This window comes from Athene noctua, chromosome 1, assembly GCF_965140245.1.
Source record: "Athene noctua chromosome 1, bAthNoc1.hap1.1, whole genome shotgun sequence".
In the NCBI taxonomy this organism is placed as follows: domain Eukaryota; kingdom Metazoa; phylum Chordata; class Aves; order Strigiformes; family Strigidae; genus Athene; species Athene noctua.
The window spans coordinates 161,036,296-161,062,225 of record NC_134037.1 but is presented as its reverse complement, the minus strand read 5'-3'; the positions used below and the strand labels follow the sequence as shown (position 1 = coordinate 161,062,225).

The 25,930-nt window shown below is 39.3% G+C and overlaps 1 long non-coding RNA gene across 1 annotated transcript; it reads left to right on the top strand.

Moving 5' to 3' along the window:
• Positions 1-15,702: 15,702 nt before the first annotated feature.
• On the top strand, positions 15,703-19,066 carry LOC141971481 (uncharacterized). The gene is made up of 3 exons (XR_012635284.1): positions 15,703-15,773; positions 16,726-16,831; positions 17,493-19,066. It is a non-coding gene; the product is annotated as an uncharacterized LOC141971481 (long non-coding RNA).
• The last annotated feature ends 6,864 nt before the right edge of the window (positions 19,067-25,930 follow it).

The window sequence follows — 25,930 nt, the reverse complement described above, 5'->3', positions numbered from 1 at the left end:
TTATATACCCATATGATCATCCACGCTACCACCCAAGACAAAAATATTGCACCTATGCCACAACAGAACTAGTAAAACAAAGAGACTACCAAATCAGAAGAGGTACAGAGAGAGTATAAAGAGCAACAGCAGTGTAAAGTATGGGACCAGGTAAGGGATGAGAGATTCAAAAATACTTGCTGAATTAAGAGCAAATCTGGATATTCAGTTGCTGATTTAAAAATACATACACTTGTGGTCTTTGCTCATTTTACACACTGGTCTTGTGAGCATTCTCTGCAGGGGTATGATGCCTTTGAGGTGAGAAGAATCCCCTGCTAGGAGGAAGGATTGCCTCTCCACCCCCCTTTTCCTTGGGATTTCTCTGACTGATCTGTTCACATGTATTTCTGCTAAAGAAATAAATTTAAATAACCCCTCTGACAGTTCTCTTCATATGTAACACAACTGTGTTTATACAACTCCCATATCTTGATTAAGCAAGAAATTATTGGTGGATCTGGTTTACTAAATACAACTGTATTATAACATAAGCATGTGAGATGTTTTTAATCTCACACACAATTCAGCCAAATCACACATGGTGGAAGGAGGGTGTGGTTTTCTCTGCCATTCATATGAAGAGTGTATTGAACAAAATTCTGAAGCTTCCAGTTTTGACAGAGGCTAATACAGATTTTCCTTCAATGATTGTTCAATAGCTGCCTTTCACCTCGTTAAGAAGGTAGCATTTAATTATTTCTAGTTATTATTTGGTCAATATATTCCTCAGTACAACCAGAGTTTCGTTACAAAATAACAAACAATTTGTTGGCAAATAAATTCATGGAGAGCTATTTGATAACGGTATCCAAACAGTATCTTTTTGCTTGAGATCTGAGTACTGCCAGTTCTTAATAATAATGTATTCTGAATCTAAGTTTCTACAGTTGCACCTCATGTTTTCTATGACTTGTAGTTCTCATGCCCTTACACATGTTTGTAATTCCCAATCCTCTGGTACTCAGATGTGAAGAAAGCAGCTTAAAATCCACTGTTTAGATGGTAAAAATTGAGCTGCAGAAATAGAGGATGTTCTCAATGTTTAAGCATAAGCAGAAAACTTAAAATACCTACCACTAGACTAAAAAGTGGCTTTTTTTCTCATCTTACACTTAAGATTTTTGTGGGGAAGAGAGAGGAACAGAAGAGAGAAGAAATAAATAAAACCAAAGAGAAATAAAACAAAAGAAGCTCTTACTTTGGTTTGAGGATTGGCTACCAAATCTTGGACCACACCCACCAAGAATGGATCTTCATCTCTTGTTCTTGATCCTAGGGATGATGCAATGCTGATTTCCCACACAATAGGGAATGAAATTATGGCGTAATAGCTTGCTTCTCACTCAGACTGCAGAACTGAGTAAGTACTTTCCTCATTGAAATTAGACAAAACTGGAGAGAGGAGAAATAAAAAAGTTAGTCCTTTTTTTTTTCCTAAAAAGGAGAAGTAAAACCAGCAAAAAGGAGATATGGGAGCTAAGCTGAAAAACAAGGAAGTATGTCTTCCTGTGGATGAAAAATTAATGTTTTAAAGATAAAGCAATATAAAAACTGAGATGATAAATTCTCACAGAATTAGTGAGCATAGTAACAAATACAATTAGAAGAAAAAAAAAAAAAAAACAAAACACACAGAGAAAAATGTTCCTTATTTTGCAGTAGATTTTTTCTTCTGGTACAATGATAATGGGATTTTAAGTCCCATTATATCATATGGTGTTATTTCCCTACGAAGCCAGGCTATAGCTGCCTCTTTGCTAGTGTTGTTTACTGTTTCTGGCACACTAGATGCACCAGCCTGAGCTAGCACTAGTTTGTGGCTCGATCTCACTCAGCTCTGACTAGTCTATGTGCAGGTAATGGCACAGAGAGATGAAAGTGGTCTAATCTCTGGCAGTTAGTTGTATTGGCTACAGGGCACAGCCTAAAATAAGGAACATTTAGGCCATGTTTAATAATGTGTGTGATCTTTTCTGCCTTTGCCTTCTCTTTCTATGCTGAAGCTGGTTTCATACCGTAGAAACTTGGCTAATAAATTCTCCAGAGTTAAATTGCATCATATCCAAACGCTAAAGGTGAGATTTATCTCATCTATCTTTAGCCATCTAAAATTTAGCTGTCTAGTCTAAGCTACTTATCTAGGCTCACATGCAGTCAGTGGAACTAGATAGGCATCTTCATGGGGTAGTTTTTGCCTTCGTATGGTAGGTGTCTGAGACAGGTGTGATGAAACTCCTTTTGGAGGTTCCCGGCTCACACCCTTGTCTGTGGCAGGAACATGAATAACTGGGTTAGGCTAGAGGCATAACTCTCAGAGGACTACACGTTAATTGAATCTGTGCTTCCGTACTTTCTGCAGGATGCTGGGATCAGAGTCCTCTAGAGCAAAAGTGTTGTGGACTCATTGAGAAAAATAGGTGCTGAAGGCCCACCTTCCTTTCATTATGAGGTGTCCATTTTTTTCTGGCTGAGCTGGACACATCCCAGTGTCAGAAGAGGATTTCTGTCTGTGGCCCTTTACCTACACTGCAAGGACTTATTAGGCATACATAATGAATCCAGCATTTCTGGTTGTAAGCCAAGTTAGTGTACAGATCACCACAGTAAAGCAAGTGTAAAACACGTGCTTTTGTCCTAGACAACCAGGTTTGTACGCATAGATTGAATGCACTGCATATATGGAGTAGGTCCAATGCTTTCCTGGAAGCACTGGCCGTAGTGTCGAGAGCAGTACGTTACGTTCGCGCATGTGCAGCAATTCCAGTATTTCCCCAGAGCTGCACATTTTCTGTGCACACATACAGCAGCTGTGTTGCCCATCTGTAAGACGTGCATGTGGTGATGGCAGATGGAGTTGGAAAAGATCCCAGCTGGGACTGGTCTGGTCTCTTGAACAACTAAGCGAGCTTGTATCCTGCTTCTGGTGTACTCGTGCACTCGTCACCTGGTGGAAACTGCCACCCTGGCTTCACAGGGCAGAGGCTGAAGACCCTCTTGTACACACATCCACTTCAGATATGACTTCTGTAGGCTTCATATAGAAGACCAGTCCATTTACACCCTGGTAAATGAAAACCAGACCACTTCCTCCTGTGAACTTGCAAACACAAAAGCTGGTTTTTTAATCTACACTTAGATAACATTTTCTAACTGTAAATTAAGCTATCAGGGAGCTACTGTGGTACATGATGTATTTGAGTGACTGAAACCTCAGGGCTATGTCAATATGTACAAGCTGAAAATCTGACTCTTATTTTAAAATGGCTTTTGAAGTCTTCAGATACATTCTTTAAGAATTTATTTCCATACTGTCTTTTGCTGTATGTGTGTTAGTAACACACATGCTTCTTTTTCATGCTTTCTTGCTTACAAAAGTCTTTTGTTCATTCTGGGAAAGCATACTGTTAATCACAGGAAAATATTTTTAAGTTCCCTGTTTATAAAAAAAGAGAAAAAATGCTTTTCATTTGGAAGTAAATCTTATTCTAGTAATCTGTCTTTTAAAGTACAATTATAAAAGTGATTATCTTAAATCTAATGCTAATTTGGTCCAAATTCTCATCAGAGCTTCTTAAAATGAAAGCTGGCATCTTGTTTAAAGCTGATTTTTTTTTTCAGATATTATTTTTAAAACAGCAAGCTTAAATTAAACAGTAATATTTAAATGGAAAAAAATATCCCTTTCTTTTTTTTGAAAAGAATTAGATTATTTTCTTCTTTTATTCTGTGAGAAGGGTTATAAACCATGTGTAAACAATAGCAAAAAGGTAGGAAACAGATTTAAAGGTGTCTAGCTGTGGAAAATAAGAGGTCTGCTTAGATAAGCTGAAGGAGGTGTATGAAAAGATGAAAGTGTGAGAACTGCAGCAGGACAGCTAAAAAAGCCCCATCCAGGTACTTAGCTTGAGAGAGGAAAACAATTGGTTTATTCACAAGAAGTGGATTTGCTTTCCTGGAAACCTGGAGTAAAACTGGTAATGACTGTAATTTTGTCAGACAGCATTGCCTGACATGAGGGGTCTGATAAAAGTCCAGAAATTCTGAGGTGAGGTGAAATTACTGCAGCCAGACTGTCCAGACCAGGCATTGTCACACAGTGAGTCTTCTGAAGCCTGGGAGGAAACCTCGGTGTGTGTGTGAAAACCAGTGTATGTCATCCAGGGCATGTCATCCAGGACTTGATGAGTGTTTGCAGTCTCAAGTAATACTGTGGGATCACAGCTGTGTGGGCTTTAGATGAATTAGCTCCCTGCAACAGAAAACCGCTAAGCCTGAGACCGGCAGAAGCTTAGCTTTCAGCCAGATACAGATCTGCAAGCAGATTCATGGAGGAGTGAGGTTTTTAGGAAAGATGAAGGGGAGCCTGGTGAAACACTTTATGCTTGGGGGGCTGAGGATGTGCATTCACAGGACCACAAACTGAATGCATAGCAGTCCCTACCATTTCCATGTGCCCTTCCCCTACGAGAGGGTCATGCTGGGAGAGAAACATCTCTTCAGAAAATACCCTTTGCTCTACTAGGGAAAGACAAGCCCATCTGTTTTCTTTAAATTATAATACAGTCTATTGAGGCTCCTGAATTAGCAGCTTGGGATGGCCCCTCTGCACACCCTTAGTTTAGGAGAACTAAGAGCTGGTAGTGCATTATTCCCGTGGGTGTCTAGTTCAGAGCTCTTCTCTTGCTTTCACTCTAAACTGTTCTGAAAAGTCTGCTTGTTATCAGGGGTATCTGGAGTACTGCTTTGTGGCTCTTCTACTAAAATACAAACCCTCCCCACCCCACCCCAGATGAAAACCCAGGGAACATTCATTATATCTGTGGAAGGAGTTTTCTTAAATGACAAAAGTATTTGTGGGTGACCCTTGAAAGTCAGAAAGAAGTGGCTTCTCTCTCACACATGCAGATTCATAAATCTCTGCAGTACTTGAAACATTGAAACTTTGGACTGATTCCCTAAGAACTGTAGTCATACCCCCGAGAGGAGAAGGATGTTGAGTCATAGTGAAGAAAGGAGAGAAAAGCTGAATGTTTTTTCTATTACAATCATCCCAGAGGTCAGACGCAACCAAGACAGACAGATGAACAACAAAAACACTGGTTAAATGATTCAAAAGGCTAGGTTTTCTGGCATTAGACAAAAACATTTCAAGCACTCTGAAGCAAAATATGGAAATTAATTGTCATTCCAGTATATCTAAGCATATTTGCCTTTTGAGTCTAATGCCTGAAGGATTGATTTTAAATGAAGAAGGATTGATTTTAAGAGTTTTTGGTAGAAAGCTTCTGAAGGACTTACACTTAGGCTGTGTGAAGGCTACTGTAAATATACGAGTACCAGAACAGCGAACAATGAAATTTCATTTGCCTTTGGAGATGTCTGACAGTGGCATAAAAAAGAGACAACATGCTTTTTTGCAGCATGATAAACATAATTTAAAAAAAATACCTAATTAAGCTACAATTTTGCTTAAATAATGTCTTCTTTAATGATCACCCAGCTTGCTTTTGTTACACAGGATGATTGCAGAAGTGAATGATGTGTTCAAAGACTTGTCTAAGATTGGAAAGCATACCAAAATTAGGAAAGAATACCATACATTCAAATACTAGGTTTTAATTTCACAGCATAAGGTTCTTATTGTAACCTGTGACTTCTGTATTGATCACACAATGACTTGTCAGGAAGACAGTTTGACTGTTCGTCATATAAATTCTACTGTTACAGCTTTCTGAAAAGGGGATTTATTTTTCTGAAGTTGTACATTTTTCCCATTTGTCATAACAGAGGAAAAATTGATTCAGTGCCTGCTTCTGTTTAGAACTGCACGTTAAATGCCCCACAACAGAAGCTGTTCAGTTTCTGGGACTCATTACCAAGTTGGAGTCTCAGTTGAGAAACCAGAGTGATTACCAGTTTGTTTGTCAACGTGGTGATCCAGTAAGAGGAGGGAGCCAACCTTCACCCATCTGCTGTGTCTATCTGGATTTCCTCCTGTTCTCAAGCGACTGGCCAGTCAGCTCATCGTGTGCTTGGGTGTGACTGCAAGCTGTGATGAGTCATGGTTTAAGTGCACAACTCATACCAAAAGGAAAATGAGGCCGATTTAAACTCTACTTTTGATTTTATCTGTAGCTTAGTTCTGTGAAAGTCACAAAGATCCCCAAACTGCTGCACACAGGAAAGAAAACCCAGTGCAAATAAGACACAGAAAGAGTTGTCAATATCAACATGCAAAGCAGAGCATTAGATGATGCACAAACTAGTGGCCACCTATCATCAAAGGATAAGAGTTGCTGAAAACAGCGAGGTGGCAACTGGTAAGTGTACTTGCAAATCTGGAACATGTTATATAAATGATGTAACTGATTATATAGTGTCATTTTGTGATAACTTGGTTCTTTGTTAATTTTTTGTCTTATGAGATATTGCCTAGGACACAACAGATGGACGGTTTCCTACTGTTTCTGCTTTTTCTCTCCCTTCTTTGGACAGCTGATAATCCACACCTGTGGAGACTGGTTCTGCCAGCACTGGAGGAGACTCACAACCTCTTTTAGAAACCTTTTGGAGTTGGGTTTCTCATGGTGCAAGGTAGGAGCTTCTTGAAACCACTTTCAGAGTTTATCTCAGAAACACTTCTTCACCCCTTTCCTTTCACAGAATCACAGAGTGCTTGAGGTTGAAAGTAACTTCTGGATGTCACCTGGTGAAACCCCCATGCCCAAGCAGCGCCATCCAGAGCAAATTGCCCAGGACTGTGCCCAGATGGCTTTTTAGTATCTCCAGGGAGGGAGACTCCACAACCTCTCTGGGCAACCTGTGCCAGTGCCCGGTCTCCCTCACAGTGAAAAAGTGTTTCCTGATGTTCAGATGGAGCCTCCTGTGTTCCAGTTTGTGCCTATTGTGTCCACTGGATGCCACTGAAAAGAGCCTGTCTCTACAGTCTTTATACCCTCCCTTCAGCTATTTGTACCCATTGATGAGATCCCCCCTCAGCCTTCCTTTAATGGGGACAAAAGACAAAAGAAGGGCTCAAACATGCCAAGCTGACTAGTCGGGGACTAAGCTGACATATCTACTAAGCAAAAATCTCTGGTGCTGTTCCTGCTATTATCAGCTGATTACAACACTTTTTGAGACATGCTTTTTCTCAGGCAAAAGTGTAAATTTTGTACTTAATGACAGTGTGGGTCTTGAGTGTTTGTTGGAGCCTGGATGCTGCCCCAGCCATAGCTTACCTAGTCTGGGAACTTCTCAAAACACCCTGCAAAAACACCTGAAAAAGTTGATGAAGACTGATTTAGGCATGCTGAGCCACACAGGAGCCTACTGTTGTTACCTTATGCCTTGTCTAGATTAAATATCCAAACTGGACAGATGTATCTTAGGCTTGAGTGTAGACATGAAAAGCAGCCTATGAGTATGTTGGTGATAGTTCCTATTGCATATTTTGTATCTTTCCTGAAATGAGGCCCTATAGCTTGTTTTGCAGAGCTCACATAGGGTCTTCAGTCCCCAGAAGAGATCAGTTGGGTTACATGTTGGCTGCTTTACCTCTCAACAAGCATTTGAAAGGGTGAAGAAGAGGAGAGAAGGCAGAGGGAGGGAAGGGCTGCTGCTCTACCAGAAAGATGGCAGAGAATCAAATTCCTGTGGGTACTTCTTTGCACACAGACTTATTTCCTGATAAGGAGAATCGCAAACATGACTTTGAATTCCCTGTAAGGTGTTTTCTGACACTTTAGCTTAGGAGATTAATTTTCTCATACTATTTCATATGCCACCATGATGTCTTTTCTCCTGTACAAAATCCTCATCTTTTTGCCTATCTAGCAAATTCTGACTATATTGACTCAAAGACTATCTGAGTACATAGATTGTTTTAGGACTTTGTGCAAGGCTGTCTTCTATGGTTGGGTGTACTCCATAGGAGGTCAAGACCCTGCAGCCGTTCTAAGGGATGTGACTGTTTATAAGATCTCTGAGCAATATCTTCTCCACCTGCTTTTTCCAAAGCATGCTTTTACTATTGGGTCTTCAAGAGGGAACACTCAGCAGAGCATTCTCCTGTTGACTAATCTCTCAAAACACCCAGGGTCATCTTCGGGTTTGCGAGTTGCTCACAGGAGCAATGTTCTCCAGGGTGTGTTGTACCTGTGCCCATTGACTATTTCTCCTCATGTCCCTCCACCTAGGAACAGATTGGAAAATTGGGGATTCTGGGGTTCAGGTGGAGTTTTGCAAGTCACGGTCAACCTGTTTACATCTCTATGTGCAGCCACGGCAGAGCACAGTCATGTTTGGTCCTGATAAGATATAAGCCTTCAGCTCTGAGTGCTCATTTGCATGCCTTCCCGCCATGTGAAAACAAGTTACTGCCTAAGAAAATGCAAATGCCTTGTACTTTATGACAAATGCTGTAAACCAGAAATTGTGGTAATTATCTCACATGAAGTTCTCTAAGAAAGAACAAAATACCAATGTTCTAGTTAAATGCTTATGAATCACTACCCAGTAAAATTAATGACGCCACCTGTCACATTTCACATACCTTTTCAGAAAATGGGGAGAATGTACTGAACTGAGACAGCTAGTGACTGTGTTGTACAGCGGTTATTATATGACACCAGGAGATATATTATATTGCACATTCCTTTCAGACAGTGCAATGTAGCAGAAGCTGCACAGCTGACACAGTGCTAGGAGAAGCAATCTTAAAATGATAGTTTAAGTAATAAAAACGTACAATTTTTTGCATGCAGAGAGTAGAACACAATTTAGATATCTTTCTTTATGAACTTAATAAATACATGCAGAAATTGCATGTAGATACAGAGCAGTAACTATTGCATTTATTAATAGATTGTAAGGCATAGGTAAGAATGGAAAATCCAGGGGTGTTTTTAACAATGTTTCTGGAACAAAGCAATAAATGAAAGAGAAACATTCAGGAACACAAATGAGCTGCCACTCCAGCTGGGAATGTAGGCTTTAGCATTGGCATTTATAGCCTCCGTAAGTAATGTTTATGCAAAATTACACAACTCTAGGGTTGTGTGCTAAATGATCCAATGAGAGAGTAAAATAGAATATAGTATACACTGAGCCCCTCATCTACTAAGACATTTAACAGTATAGATCTCAATAAGCAGAAGATTAGTCCCACTAAGATCTGAATGAACAAGCTTTTAAAAAAGTGTTCAAAACATACCATGTTCTGTTGCATATCAGGAAATACAAGAGATTTTTTTTTTTATCATTTTGATTTGTGTCATTTTAACACCACTTGGCAGTTTTATTGGTGGCTGTAGTTTGTCTGGCTGAGATGGAGTTAATTTTCCCCACAGCAGCCCTCACAGTTCTTTGTTTTGTACTTGTAGCTAGAAGGGTGTTGATAACACACCAGTGTGTTGGCTACTGCTGAGCAGAGCTCCCACAGTATCAAGGCTGTCTCTCTAACATTCACTCCTCAGCAGTAGGCTGGGGGTGGGAAGATCTTGGGAGGGGAAATATCCAGGACAGCTGACCCAAGCTGACCAAAGGGATATTCCATACCGTATGACATCTGCTCAGCAATAAAATCTAACAGAAAGGAGGAGAAGTGTGGGCATCCATTATGACGACATTTGTTTTCTGGAGCAACCACTACACATACTGAAGCCCTACTTCCCAGGAAGTGGCTGGACCTCGCCTGATGATTGGAAGTAGAGAATAAATCTTTTCTTTTCTTTTGCTTCCACACGCAGCCTTTGCTTTTGCTTTTTTTTCTTTATTAAAGCAAAAAAAATCTGCCTTTATCTTGACCCACAAGGTTTTTTCCATCTTATTTTCTACCCCCGTCCTGCTTAGGAGGGGAGTGATAGAGCAGCTTGGTGGGCATCTGACGTCCAGTCAAGGTCAATCCACCAGAGGAGGCACAATATGATTTAGAAGACTGAAATGTAGCAGAATGGGAAAGAAACTTCCAAACACTGATCTTACAAAACAAGAAATAGCAGATATTTTGTATAAAACCAGTTTTGAGAAAATGTTGTTGTGTAATAATCAATAATAGTCAATTTTACTGTCTTTGGAAAATTACATTTTTTCCTCACCTGGTTCGTATATGAAGCTTCTAAACTTGTCTGTCAAAGTTCATTCAGATCAACTAAAATGTAAACTGATATATAAATAAAACACAATTTGAGGTTTCACTAGTTCTGTCTCTTGTTGTGCAAATCTTGTCACTTCGACTGAGAGAGGTCATGTGTCAGCACAGTCATGTTTATTCAGATTAGAGGCTGTTCTTCTACCAGGAAACTTATAACTGCTTTTATGTTGTTGGCAGTTGTATTTGTAAGGGCGTGATGACTAAGCTTCACATGTTTCTATTAATACAAAGTTGGCTGTCATTGATATCAATACTTGCTGTTGCATAAAGCAAGAAATACTTTAGATAACCACTTAAAAATTGGTAGAAACTTCTCAAATGCACATTGCAGTATAGATTTGGTTTTAAAAGTTCTCAGTTGTACAGTGCCAAGGAAGCCTCATTTCTGTCAGGACATGAACAGCTTGCTTGTTTTTTCATTATTTGCCAATTGCAGTGGAAATGATGCAGCACAAAAACCTGCTGTCTGAAAAGTCACTGGTATTTTCTAGGTACTTTTTCTGGTTAGATTATCACAAGTGGTGCAGTTGTTTGAATTCAACTTCTGCCAAGTTTTTACGGAGCTACTAATCTACCTTAGAAGTGAATTCTTGAGTCATATCTTGTTATTTTCAATATTACATTTTAAATTATGTTAAAATTAAATGTGTTATTTATCTTTCTTTGTCATGACATTCCTTAAATGACATGGCATCTTAACAGTTATATAAAGAATAATATTGTGCATTGTAGAGCAGCCACCCGCTGCTGCAGATAGCCATGATTTACTAGAACAGGGGAAAACCAGAAGAATGTGAATTAACATGCACTGGTTCAAGGTGACACAAACTCTACCAGTACTATAAATCAGTATACCCCAATGAATGATAATAAAGGTGATGAATCTCTCACTCAAGAAAGGCAGCATTTTCACGAGATGAGGCCTGTGATGGGGCTCCCTGATAAGCAAAGCATGACCCTACAGGCCCTTAGTCATATTCTGAAATCAAATGCCCCTGCAGAGAGCTGAGTAGACTCACACTCCAGGAACTTTCCAGCAGTTCTCAGAGGCCAGCTTTGCGGGATCTGCTGTGCTCGGTGTCTGTCCTCAGAAGGGTCACTGTATTAGCTGGATCTATGCACCCCTCTGCACTTCCACTCTAAATTTAGGTAGGACACCTAGCTTATGCCCAAAGAATTAGCAAAGACTTTTAAAAAAGCTTGCACTGAAAAAGCAAAGAACCACAATTTATTTGCAAGCATTGCTCTTCAGTGTTTCTTCTGCGGAGCTAGAAGATGTAAAATGTTGACCAGAGAAAAAAGGGAGGGAGGCAACTTCACAAATCAAATAGCCTGGGTGTTTTAAACATACTGCATTTGGTACAGCAGTCGTGACCTGGTGATAGAGTAGCACAATTGCAAATACTTCACTGTGGGAAGAGTTTGGAAATATACCTAGGTATATGTAGGTATACAAATATACCTGGTTATCTAAAACTGAGGTCCACTTACATCCAAAATGTTCAACTGAGCAATTATGTTCCTTGCTGTCCTCCTGAACATGGCTCTTGGGCTCAGCCATCCTCTCAGTGCCTCTGGTTGGACTTCTCAGTACACACAGGCGAACCACGTCCCAAGAAGGGTGGTGCCTCATCCCTGTTTAAATGCTCTGGTTGAATTTTGGTGTGAGGAAGTGCCATGTGGCATTTCCAGTGTCCCCATTCTGCAAGCACAACACATCCGACAGGCACAGGTGAGGCCCGGTCTCCCACAAAATGCAGCACCTTGCCTTCTGACTGGACCACCTGGCTAGAAACAGAAAGTACTCAGCCCCTTACCTCAGGGCTGTGAATTATATAAAAAAATATAATAATAAAATTTGGGTGGGGAACCCTAGTACCCAAACATTATTGACACATTTCTTGTTTACTCTCCCCCCACTCACAGAGTTTGCAAAATTTACCATATAAAGACCCAACATGAGAGGATCAGCGTTCATCCTCCATATGTGTGCTTTCACCTATTTAACCTATTTTCTGATGATGGGGACGCTGTCTTCAGAACTGATAGGGCTTTCCGCTTCTTTCCTCTGAGCATTTTTTGAATGATTTCGGTAGAAATTACTAAAACGTCATTGATAAAAAAACTTTCATCACCAATTTTCATTAGTTCTTCTCAATTCCTTCTGTTCATTAGTCCTCTAGACATTAGCCTGTGTCTGCTGATCAAAGAGCTGCTCTCCTGAAAACATCACAAGGATTTTATTTTAATCCATGTGCATTATTTTAAGCTTGTAATTGATAGGTTATAAAAGTAGGCAGCAGGTCATTAAAAATGTGAAAATTAGCTTAGATTAAACTGAGCTTGTTCAGATGCTGTCAGGGTTTCAAACAGCAAAATACAACAAATCAAGCTGTACTTGATTTATTGGCTAGATGGCCACCATAACTGACCAAGTATTATGAGATATATATATATATAAAATGAAGCTTAAAAATGGGACTTTTTACAAGAGCATGTAGTGATAGAACAAGGGGTAATGTTTTTAAATTGAAAGAGGGTAAATTTAGATTAGATGTAAGGAAGGTATTCTTTCCTGTGAGGGTGGTGAGACACTGGCACAGGTTGCCCAGAGAAGCTGTGGCTGCCCCCTCCCTGGCAGTGTTCAAGGCCAGGTTGGACGGGGCTTGGAGAAACCTGGTCTGGTGGAAGGTGTCCCTGACCACGGCAGGGGGGTTGGGACTAAGTGATCTTTAAGGTCCCTTCCAACCCAAACCATTCTATGATTCTGTGGTTCTTCATCCAAAGGAAAAAATTGGTATTTAGGCAGATAATCCCCTGGAAAATCCTTACAGTGAAAGCATAAAATTTAACCACTGATGGAATGACATAGAATTAGTTAACCAAAACCTCCTTGGAAAACCAAATTAGAAGTACTGGTAAAAGTTGTATTGTCTCTTGTTGAATTTAAAGTCATCCTGCTTATAGAAACTGTTAAAGTACAAAATATGTTTGCATTATCAGATAAAGACAGGAAACAAACTTCTAGGAAAATGGGTTCCAGGCAGGAAAGGTGCATCTAGACTATCAGTGCCAAAGCAGACATACTAGAGATAGAGTCCTCTCCCTACCCTGCAGGTGGTGAAAGCGAAATAAGCTCATACTGGGGAGAAGAGTTCTTGCTACTGGTAAAAAAAAAAAAAAAAAAAAAAAGTAGTAAAGAAGGTGCTTAAAAAAGCATTGAAGAAAAACAGATCAACTGGTCCGTAAGAGATCGGAAAGCAGAATAATTATAAATCAAGTAGTTTATTGCTAGAGACTGTTACAATCAGGGAAAAGCTGCACATCAAGAAAGTTAATTGTTAATAAATCCAGACAGTTATTATGTTGCTACCAATAAATTCCACTTGTTTTAATAAAGTCTTGGTGTGGGTATTAAATTAATTTTTCTATAGAAACAACCATCTCACAGCAGGCTGGAGCAGTTCTAACAAAAACCACAATAAAATTGTTCAATTCAGAAAAGGAAATTCGGAACAAAAGTTACAGCAGAAAGAACAGGTGACAGAAAAGTTCAGTCCCAAGACTGTTTATAAACAGCATTGAAATTAAACATTTCTGCTTTATCAAAATGGACTGTCGGTTCATACCAGTGATGCATGGATAAACTGCATACAGGTTTTCTAGAAATAATTAGGCAGAAGGAAGGATGAAATCGAAGCTGACTTCACAGAGTGTGTAGCCCAGCTTTAAAGAAAATTAGTAACAAGATCCAGGAAGGAATCACCTGGAATAGCAACTGAAAAAAATAGAAATCCAGATCAGCTTGTCAGCTGTTCAGAGTGAACAGACAAAGTGGGATATAGGTGGGGGTACGGCAAGGGATGTCGGGGAGCCCAGGCGCAATGCTTCCCTCCCTCCCTCCCTCCCTCCCTCCCTTGTGGGTATGCTTCTGCTTGGTGTCCTCAGGAGTCCCTACAGCAGCAGAGGTGAGTCATCAGATGTGTCTGGGGTTTTTAGGTCCTATAGACTGACTCTGGGAAGGAGGGTGGTAAAAGATCACTGTATGCTTTTCTCCCCCGGTCCTCTGCACATGAAGGAAATGGACCAAAACAGTTTTCCAAGGAAGCCCCAAAAGACCCATGCACACTGTCACAAGGTTTATAGCGCATATCTACTTTTTTTCCAGACATTTATTACTCTGCTAAGATAGCACAAAAAGTCTACTCCGAAGCTGAGACATCATCTAAACTCTCAGAAGGTCAAAGAGTGCAGATGAGCAAACTTTTTTGTAGGGTATATTTCCCGTATTACTTAGCCCAAATCACCAAGTAATTTCTTCTTTCAGCATACTAAAAAAGCAATGTCCTACCACAGGTCAGATGTCTGTCTCCAGGATTTCCATTTATCAGGCTTCAGGCCAGAAGCAGTACAGACACAGCATTTCTTTGGGTTTGTTTTTGGTTTTCTTTCACAGACTACATAAGTGCCAATGATCTTGTTCCACTTTGAAGAAGCTTCAGACTGAACCCTGAAAAAGTTTAAGTTCTTGAATATAGTTGTCCATATAGTACAGACAACTGTCCGTTTGTATCTCATACATCTTCATTGCAGCACCACAGTAATATTTTTTAAAACTATTTTTTTAACAGGAATGTTTCCATCTCTTGAGTGCCCTAGAGCCTCTATGGAGCTACGAGAGCATTTGCTCTGCAGGTTTGAAGTCTTTTTGGCTGCTTCTTTGCCATCTGATAGTGCCTCTGGAGCCCTAGTGACAAATGGCCACATTTTCTGTCCTCTGAAGACCTCTCTGCCTTTTGTCCATCACATGAAGAGCAACAGGCAGAATCAGTCAAGCAAGAGGTGGAGCAGTCTCTTTTGGTCCATCTTCCCCTGCAAAAGTTGAAAGTGGCTCCGTAAGGAAGTCACACAGACCTGTGGCACTGTGTATGGCACATGGTGGGGCTTTATGTCAGACCCCTAATTTCAAGAGAGCAATAACTGTAACTGCACAGACATAAGGGTTTCAAGTTTCCTTTCATATGTGCTCAGTTTGTACCCATGCCCTACCCACCTTTGTGTGGTTGTCAGAACAGTTTGTTGATATCTATTTGATTTCTGAGAAGGGTTTTTCAAGTGAAGACAGAACAATTTGGTGGTGATTCTACTCAGAATACAAGTTTTAGGTACTTTTTATGTCCACATTGCATGACTCAGAGTACCAGGACTCTCAGTCTTAACAGCATTCCCAGAAGGCTGATACTTAAGTGCAGAGAGCCAAGTTTTAAGTGAATGAATGGCTCTTTTATACAAATGGAACATGCAGCAAGAAAGAGGCCCATGGAGACCCAGCTGGTGGGTGACTGGACCCCAATTTCCCTATACAGTCACTGTAAAAGTAAAAGACCTCTATAGGAGGCATTTACAGTCTGAACAAACGCCTACTCCCTGCTCTTGACTCTGTTCCCAGAATAGCATCAACCCCAGATAACATGCAATCTGAATTGCTCATGTCCTTTTTGAACTGGGACATTTTCTGTGTTGTCCAGGTCCCTGTCAGATGTCAGAGGAGATCTTCAAACAGTCTAAATTTTCAAAGGTAAAGTCTGGCTTGCTGTGATGTGTCAATTTTGATTTATTTCAAAAATAACATATTTAGAAAGCTCTATTACCCAGTCCCTGAGAATGAAGCCCTGAAAGACTACTGCATGCTGCTTACCCAATCGCTACTTAGTTTTGAAAACTTGACTTAAATTATATAGTGAGCAATCTAAGCCCACTGTGGACGACTCCTCTTCTTCTGACCTCATCCTTTAGCTGGCATTGACTCTCATAACTAAAATGGTATTTAGAAATGTATTTAATAAATAATTAAATGGGGATGGAAGTTTTTCTTTATTTATTTTAAAATAAAAATCCTCAGTAATGCTCCAGTAAATCTGAGACTAGCTGAAGATTATGTATTTCATAAATCTGCTTGCTTCAGACACATATTAAGTAATTCCTACTCTTGAAATAGGAAAGTGTGTCATCAGACAAAAAGCTCCGAATGCTTAAGATCATACTGAAATAGTCATTTTGTTTGTTCAGCTGTGCATATCATGATAGGTTTGAGCTCACTGCCTATCTTATAAAGGCACTCTAGGTTCCTTATCTTTTGTAAGCATCTTTTAACAATCCTGACTAGATAAAAAAAGAAAGGGAAGAAGGAAAAGGGAAAAAGGAAAAAAGAAAAGGGAAAGGGAAAGGGAAAGGGAAAGGGAAAGGGAAAGGGAAAGGGAAAGGGAAAGGGAAAGGGAAAGAGGAAAAAGGAAAGGGGGAAAGGGAAAGAGGGAAAGGGGAGGGAAGGGGAGGGAAGGGGAGGGAAGGGAAGGGAAGGGAAGGGAAGGGAAGGGAAGGGAAGGGAAGGGAAGGGAAGGGAAGGGAAGGGAAGAAGACAAAGAAGGAAAAGCTTTGTTTTTGATTACTAGTGATTAGTGATGATAAAGCAAATCAGAAAAGTAACAATATGTTCTAGCCAAGTTTAAAGGTAGAGTATTCTTCCTTTCCAGGTCCAGGTGTTTGATGATTTTATATTCAAACATGTCATCTTCCTCCTTCACAATTTACAGCGACCAAAGGAAGGATATTGGCAGCATGGGAGAATCAAATTATGAGGTGAAATCACAAGCAAAATTGTCTGTGGTCATATATGCCTGTCTGAAGTATGCATTTGTGGGGGAGAGCAATCTGTGCTGAACAGTCACCAACGTCTTGAAGCTTTTGGGTTACAAGCTGAATTCAGCTAGGAAATATTTCAGCTCTAAGTCTCTACTTACCACATGCAAACTGAAAATTTCATATGCCTATTACACATCCAGTTTTGAGGAAGCATTCAAAGCATTCACGTGGAGAGCATAGAACACACCTTTAACCCAAACATTCCTCCTCTACCCAGTTCCTACATCAAAAGCAGAGGGCAGTTTCTCTGAGAAAAAGAGAACCACAACTCTGAGAAACATTTTATTTCTCTGTCTCATCTTTGAAGCAGCTGAGATCTCCTCTTACTGGACGAACAGGGAGGGGTGTGTGAATGGAGACAAAAGAAGGAATGGGACTTATCTGACAGAGGCGCCCATGGCATTTTTGTCCTAGTCCAGTATTTCTGCTAATTTTTTTCAAAGCAGAGCAAAGCAAGAAGAATATTTCTCAAATTCTTTGACAGTATTATGCAGTTACTCTTCCAGTTAAGAGTCATTTCTAGATTTGTTTTATAGTGCTTGGTAAATATTTGACATTTCTTCTGTGTTTGCTTTCTCTTTTTTTTTTTTTTTTTTAGTTCCATATAATGACCCTACAGAGCCACTTCATAAGGGTTGGCATGGCTGCAGTTGTGCAAGTGGGAACAAATGTGCTTACCAGGAATGACAAAAGATAATGTTTTCTTCATTATTTTTGACATCTTATGCCAGCATCTGGCTTGTTTGGCAGCTGCAACTGGACCTAGACCCATCTCAAGGTGCTGGAGCAAGATGCCTGAGTTTTGTACACACCTCACAGAATGAAGGTCCTCCCTGCTATTAGATGATTTGAGGAGCTGTTTAGCTCATTGACAAGACAGCTCAACAAAAAGGCCCCAATGCAGTGAGGTGTTTAAACACTCCAAGCACGTAATTAAATTCCAATGAACTTTTAACAGTTGAGTTTCAAGCTGAGGTGCTGGTCTCTCTGGCCTTGTTCCAGCAAAACACTTCAGTGCATGAATAAAACTTTACTACTGTGAACAGTCCTATTGGCAAATCAGTGGGAACTACTCATTGCTTAAAGTTAGGTATGTGTTCAAGATATTTGTTTGATGTGGCCACAGTGCCCCATTGTAAGTGCTGTGTTTAACCAGGGCCTAAATCCAGTTTACCACGTGGTGCCTTCTTGGCGCTGCTGATTACCTACCAAGCAGCCTTGCTCACTTCGATGTGGACACCCTCATTTCAGAAAGAATGTTAAGGACTTTTAAATGCCACTTTCTCATAATAAAAATTCAGTGACGATTCCCTTTTGGACAGTAATATAGTGGAAGATTTACATCAGAGCACTCTGGCAGTCAAACTGTGAATTGAAAGTCTTTTGAATAGAAATTACAGGATTAGGAGGATATCATAAACATCTGAAAACAGTGCATGTACAGTCATACTCAGGAGATACACAGCTATCAAAAACTGCTAGTAAAAATGTTGTCCACTGCATTTGGTGAAATCCTACTTATGTTTTCTTTCATCTTCATGCCTCATGTGACTAGAATTTTGTCTCTTGCAAGGTTTCAGCCAAGTGACTAAACATAAACCTCTTTTTATTAAGGGGAAATTCTAAAACAGCTAAAGTAGAAAAACAAACTCTTTTTCTGCTCTTTTTCCTTCCAAAACATTCTAGGAACCCAAATTTTCCCAAACCATGGTTGTTCAAATAAACTGTGGGGTGTGAAAGAGCCACCAAATTCCTTGCTAGTAAAACAATCCTAATATTCCAGCACAACCACTTTGGGTCGTTGAAACTCGAACTGTGGCTGGAACATTGCCCATGCATTCTTTCAAAGTCTAACACTTCCCGTGTTCAGATTACTTAACCTAAATACAAAGAAAAAAATAGGAAGATAACATTTGTGTTTTCTTTTAGAAAAGTGTAACTCATGAATACCAGGCTGTATGAGATTTAAGGCATATTAAAATTTGTCAGAAAAAAAGAGGTACATTAGCTGTGCTGTACTGTGTTATTTAAAGCATATTTGATTCTTATTTTTTTGTCCTAATAAATAAATACTTTTTACATAAAGTGTCTGCAATCAGTTTGTACTGTCTAATACTTTGAAAAAGTAAAGCCATACAGGCCAAATTCCCAGGCACATAAATCCCAACTGAACTCAACAGAAGTACTTTGGACAAATAAAGATATTACAATATAATTTGTGACTATTATGAACTTTTTCAGCTTCTCTAGGATGCCAGAACTCATTTAATGTGTGTGCTTATGTTAGCTGTTGTCCAATGTGTTGAAAACTACACCTTTGTGCAAGTATCTCTAGTATCTTAAAAATATTGGATATAACTCTTTTGGTAGTTTCAGATGTAATTAGATTATTGTCCTAGATGTATAAAGAATTAGTATCTATAAACACTTAAATAAACAAAACTCCACTTGGACAAACATATTCGTGTACCCAAAATATTTACTGAGGTATCTCTTACTTGCTTCGTAGTAATAGTGGTAGATGTCACATTACCCACCAGAGGGAGCTCATACAGTCAAATGTAAGGGTATCTTTTACAGACGTAAACTAATGAGAGCTTTTAAAAGTTATAAATAGATTTAAGCATATTTTTAGCAGTTAATGCATAGCTCGATATAATTTAAATTAGCTGGGAGCTGTGCTGGTTTTTGTTTTTCTTTATAGAATACTATTTTACTGAAATTATTTAAAAAATGTGTTCACATTCTTCTTGGTGCAGATAACTTCATAAGGATGTTCTATTTCATATGTGAGTAGTGGGCTTTTTTTTTTTTTTTTTTTTTCCTGGTTAGACACAGAACCAGGGAGTGAGCTCCCTGAATAAGACATATTTAGAACAGTATTTATAGGAGTATGTTTGAATGTACCTCTGTCTTCCATGAATATTAACACCTTGTATTTTTTGTACTGACATCTAATCAGTAAACATATATATTAATGTACTTGCAGAAAAAGAATACAAAAGTGTCTGAGCACAAGAAAGTCAAGGGTTTTAGCAGGTAATGTTTTTAAATTATGCATTTGCTTCTGACTACTTTTAAAAATTTGGAGTGGTTGACTTATTCTGGCTATCCAAGCACAGCAGAGGAATGTGACAGGCAAGAGTCAAAGGAACAAGCTGGGGAGAGGACTGTGGTGAAATGACTGTGGAGAAAGTCCGTAGACACAAGACAATCTGGGTTGTGCACTGACATGTGTCATATACTTGTAGGAAAGTCACAAGACAGAGGTGGGAGTTTTTTGATCACAGAACATCACATCACTGTCCCCTCATGCGGGTTAATGGGGATCTAGTTAATAAAAGCACTAAACTCTATTTGTGCAATGAAAGCAGCAAAAGCCAGTTAGTGAGGATGCGGTTATTTCAATATTAAAGCATCCTAGCTTCAGTGTAGTTTTTACTATACATAGGCTATTTATCAAGGCTGTAATTTATTTATCTTTAATGCAAATACAGCAGTTGGCACATTAGTGGGCTCAATGACCCTTATAGGTCCCTTCCAAGTCGAGATATTGTATGATTCACTGATATATCAGAGATACCAGTACTCCTTACTCCTTACTCCTTGTACTCCTCTTTCTATAGAAGAACCATCTGCAATGCTATGAGCGTCTTTATCACAGTATAGCTCTGTTGATACTAGGCATATTAGACAAAAACGTAACCTTAAATAATTAAATATTTCAGCATAAAATGTTTATGTAGACTAGGCAGAAAAGCCTTGGGAAACATCTAAACAAAAGCTTTTTAATGTTGAGCTCAAGACAACAGCCTACACATCCCACTGTGCAAGCCATAAAAAGCAAGCAAGAAAGCAGTTAAGGCACACAGCTCACTCACCAGTTCCTCTTCCTAGCTGTAACTACTTCCTTTCCATCACTTACAGTTCTCATATCACTTTACTCATTCAGAGCACCCAAGGCATAGTCTGTCATCTGGCCACACATTTGTTACATCAGCACACACATCCTCATTTCATTTCCCTAATTTCTGTATTAAAATTTAATACAAAATTCAGACAAATAACTGAATCCACAGACCACCTGCTCTCATATTTTCCTCATCAGTTCAAAGAAAGCAAGCGTATCTCACAGCCAGGACCTGCAGGTTGGCAGAGTGCCTTGCTGACGTATACCAGCACCGAATCACAGAACATCATACAACTGTAACATTTGGAAACCGTCTCAAGCACACGGTGATCATCAGACCACATCATGAGATCACCAGTCAACTGGATCTGAGCTCAAGACTGTACTCAGTAGGGGGTACAGATGCATGGGTTGTGGTCAGGGGGTGGATTAAAGGAACTGGTTTAGAAGGGGGAACTGATGATTGGTGTGTAGAAAAGCCGAGTGACTCATACGCTATTTCTTGTGCTTTCTACAGTGTAAACTATCAGCCTGTGCAGTCTAGAAAGCCTGGGTCGAAGTTAACGATAATTTGTGAATGATTGTCATCTTTCATTCATACAGGTATGAGTAATGCATGACATTCCTTGTAAGGAGCACTGCAGAATCTAGAGCTGATGGGCACTGTCCCAAACAAGGTAGATTTTTTTTCCTTCTTATAAAGTTATTAACTACTTTGAATTTAAAATGTCAGCTACACAGTTTTGGTGTGCATCTGAAGGACCATCTCAGTAACTCCCAGTTTAACGTTGCAAAACCAAAGGACTCAGTGGAGGAAAGGGTAAGGTCAAGGATGCCCATCCAACTTTGCCTTGCTACCCTCCCTCCCTCCCTCCCTCCTTAAAGTGCACTGTTACAGTTGTGCAGTCACAGTGTATGGTCTTGTCCCAGAGAAGCCCAGCAGGATGGTCAATGGTGCCTAGCTTTCCAGCAATTGTTCAGTAACAGCCCTAGGTCTTCATTGCTCCACACCTTCCAGGCCTGTCATGAAGACATTTAATAGTTTAATCACAGGTTTTCCAAGGATGTTCATCACCATATTATCCATGCATATACATGCCAGGCCACTCTAACAAGACGGAGAAGACCCTCAGGGCTGTGAGTGTGCATTGTACGTCTGTGGAAGTATGTGCATGGCAGAGAAAAGACATGCTAGCACCCAGGTTTTGTCAACTCTCCTCATGCTCCTGCTGGCCAGAGCCAGTGCTCCTCCTGCTACATTACTGCCTGGACCAAACTTCTTTTCCCTGCAAGTATCTTCTTCAGTCATTGCACATCTTGCACCCTCCACGAGAAGAGAGGCAATGGCCCTCCAGACAACAGTCTCCCCTGCTCCTCTAGACACTTCCATCTTGTGTGTTGAACAAACAAAGAATTTTATGTAGGAAAAACCACCAAGTGACTCCATGACTAAGATTGTGACTAGCTCGTTTCTGCAAGCTGGTTTGTGATTGGAGTTTGAGCAGCAAATGGACATGTGTCAGAGCTCCCCAACCACATAGCCCAACGGAAGGCTGAGAGACCTCTGTGTTGTACCCATCCATATTTGTACCCGCTATGAATGATGTTTAATGCTCACAAAGGTCTAGATGTCAATAAAACCTCTGGGGGGAGGTGACACACTTCCAAAATCATTAATTCACAAAACCAGCCAGAATAAAGATAATCCTGGAAAAGGAAACATTAAGGAAAAGCTGCCAAACCCAAACCTGCAGGTCCTTATCTTCCAGACTTTTCAAGTGTAAAATCACCCTAGTCTCTGGCTGTTTCAAGACTGCATGAGTCATATCCTTGTTAACTGGAATACTGAAATTGAGCTTGTTCAGCATTTGTTACACTGGAAGGAAGTCAGTAATAATAGGAAATGGAAAGCACAGGTCTTGTTTTTTTAAACCCATGTACTTCACTCTTTTCTTAAGTGGTCTGAAGCAAATGCATTTGTCATCATAGTGGCATGCTTACTTTTGCTAACCTGAATAACTTGGATAACAGGAAGAAATACACTTTATCTCTGTAACAGACTGTATCTATGTAGCTGTATGCATTTAGCAACTCCTTCTGTCATCTGAGCCTTTCACATGTCTTTCCTTGCCTTCTGACCGCTGGTGAATTGCCAGCAAGAGCCTCAGACTGCGCTTGTTGTTTTGCTGAATACAGCTGCAGCTATCACAGGCTGTAGTCAGAAGTTAGAAAATTGAATGATTCATTGGCAGTTGAATTCAAAAGCTGAAACTGTCTTCTGAGTTCTTGAGTGAAACGCAATGTAAAAACATCTTTGAAATAATTGTATAAAACTCTTTTTTTTACAAGGCTATACTTACAATGAACCTAGCTCGCAGAGCAGTTTAAGGTTTCTCCTTAAATAACAGAAGGACGCAAATCATATTGTCTATTTGGAAAATACAGCATAAATATGACAAACAAACATTTTCTTAAAAAGCTTGATTTCAGCTGTTGAGTCAGCAGTTTGAAGTCATATCTAGAGAATAATGCAGCATCTCAAAATTGGAGATTTAATGAATATGAAAATGTTTATCATTATTATGCTTTTGATAAAAAAAATCAAGAGATGGATGATAGATACAGCAGTTACTTCTCAGAAGGCTGTTCTAGCCATTTTTACTCTTTTCAACACTTGAATGGTTTTCTAGGTTGACTTTTCTGCATTTAAATTTCACTTGCCTATGAACACTTTTGGAAAATTCCATTCATCTACCCTCCTGTATCTGAATCCCATTTCCTCTGCTATTTTTTCTTTTTTTCTTTTTTTTTTTTTTTTTTTTTCATGAAACACTTTAATTTTTCTTCCTTCGTACTTCTATATCAATTTTATTCGTTTGGGTTGTGATGCAGTTTCTCTGAGTCACTATTCTCAGGCACATGAGCGTCCATGCTGGCAGGCAAGTATATTGATACAAACTAGTTACTTTTTACATTCACCACAACTAAAAGCAATAGGAAAATTTGGTTGCAAATAGCCACAGTCCAGATTAAATACTGATCTCTGGCATCAACTAGTTTGGGATGTTTTAAGAGTTCCATATTTATCCAGGCTGGTAGCTGGAGCACACTACAAATTTGTACATCTGTAAAACTGTTTCCTGAAGACTTCCATAATGGTTAGTATCTACAGGTCAGAAAAAACATATTCCCTGGCTACTCTCAAATTGTTGTGTGTCACAAATGAGGCCCAGCTTCCTTTCTCCACGTAACTGTGTCTCTCCCTCAGGTTTTTCTCTGAGAGTATGATCTGTTATTGTTCTGACATCTAAAGCATAATGGCTACACTTAAATAGAAAATTTCAAGGTGAACACAATTATCCATAAGTAAAGTTCTGCTGTCTGATTCATATGCATCCAAAGCTAGTCTGTTAATGAAATAATTTTATGTACTTTGTATAATTTCCAAGGAATTCACTTAAATCACCAGACTGGCTGATATTTTCAAAGCTAGATGGAAAAATCTCTGACTAAAATAACAAATTAATTTTGAAAATGAAAATCCTCTTGTTCAAAACACATAAATACAAATAAAAATAATACATCTTAGATTCTGAAGTGTGCTGTGTTCAAAGGAAAGCCCTGAAGTCTGTACAGGGTATGTTTCCCATCAGCACAGAACTCAGACAAGGCTTTTCCAGCACTCCCAGGCTTGACATCTGAAGTGGTCTTTATTCGTTATGCTTTTTTTCTCTTCAATTTTCACAAGATTTAATGAAAATTGGACCCTCAGATAACAATGAAAGATGAATAAACAGAGTGTTATAGTGTCCGCGGAGCATTTCAGCAGAAAGCACGTGTCTCAGAGTGGAGATTTTCCTTTGTGTTTCCGCACTGACCGGGGTAAGGGAGTAAGCAGTGCTCGGCATGTACACTGCCCCTGACCTGGCAGCTCAGGAGGAGAAGTGGAGACAAGGCTGTCCTCTCCTGACACCTTCTCGTACTCTCCTACCGCAATGTCAGGTGCTTGGAGTAACACAGAACCTGTTTTCATGCCTGTGCTGCAGGGAATACTGTAGGTATTTAGCACAGAGAAATAAAGGGCAGCTTGTATTTTTTTGTCTCCTTTGCTGCCAGAATTACTGGGGAATTTTGGTGCCAAAAGATTTCCCTGGTAATTGTTCTGATTAACACAAAGCCCCATTTTTATAATAGTTTAGTGACAATAATCAAAGCTAAGGTTCTGGCGGAAATCTTAAGTTCATAGTTTTCAATTGCTAAGATACATTTCAGTACTAATGACACATCAGGTTGAATTCCAACCTCATGAAGATGTAACAAGCTGCATCTGTCAAGCAGAGTTAAAAATACGGGGTGATTTAAGAACATTCAAAACATAAAATGGCTTTTCTATATCTGCTTTTAATGAAAAAAATACTGTATGAATAGAAATGGAAGTATAACAAAGAATTTTCGATTGATCTAGGAAAATACAGGGATAAATAGAACAAGTAAAACTTACATTTTGCTTCCGTGTTATTTGTCTATGACGGAACTCCTGTCCCTTCTTACAGCCACTTATGTTTCAAAACAGACCAGAAAATAAGAACAAAATATTCTCACAGTACTTTTACTGACATATACTCAGTTCAAACTATGATGGTAGTATTCATGTATTAATTTTTCATTTCTTGCATGACAAAAAGTACCATAAAAAGACTCTCAAGCTATCTTTACACTTGAGGAAAAAAAGTTTGATCTCATCTGTTTCTTTTTAATTTTGCAACTTGCAAATTATTACTGGCAGTACACTCGTTTGATAAAAAATAATTATGTTACTTCAATTTTTAATATGCAGCTTCTCAGGTTTTATACAATGTAAATTTGACATGGGATAATGAAGTATAGTTTTTATCAGTGAAAAGATCTGTTTTAAGATAACTTCCAAACACTTTAGGCATGACAAAAATAATTTAAAAAATCTTCACCAAACTAAAATTAACATACATGTATTCCATATATTAATATTGTCCCTGCTGTATGCCTTAGTATGGTCCAAATTCCCAACACAGAGACTATTTATATCATTTTCTAGTGTGTCCATATCTTCTTAAATTGGAAGAAATATGTTTAGAAAAGAAACCTGA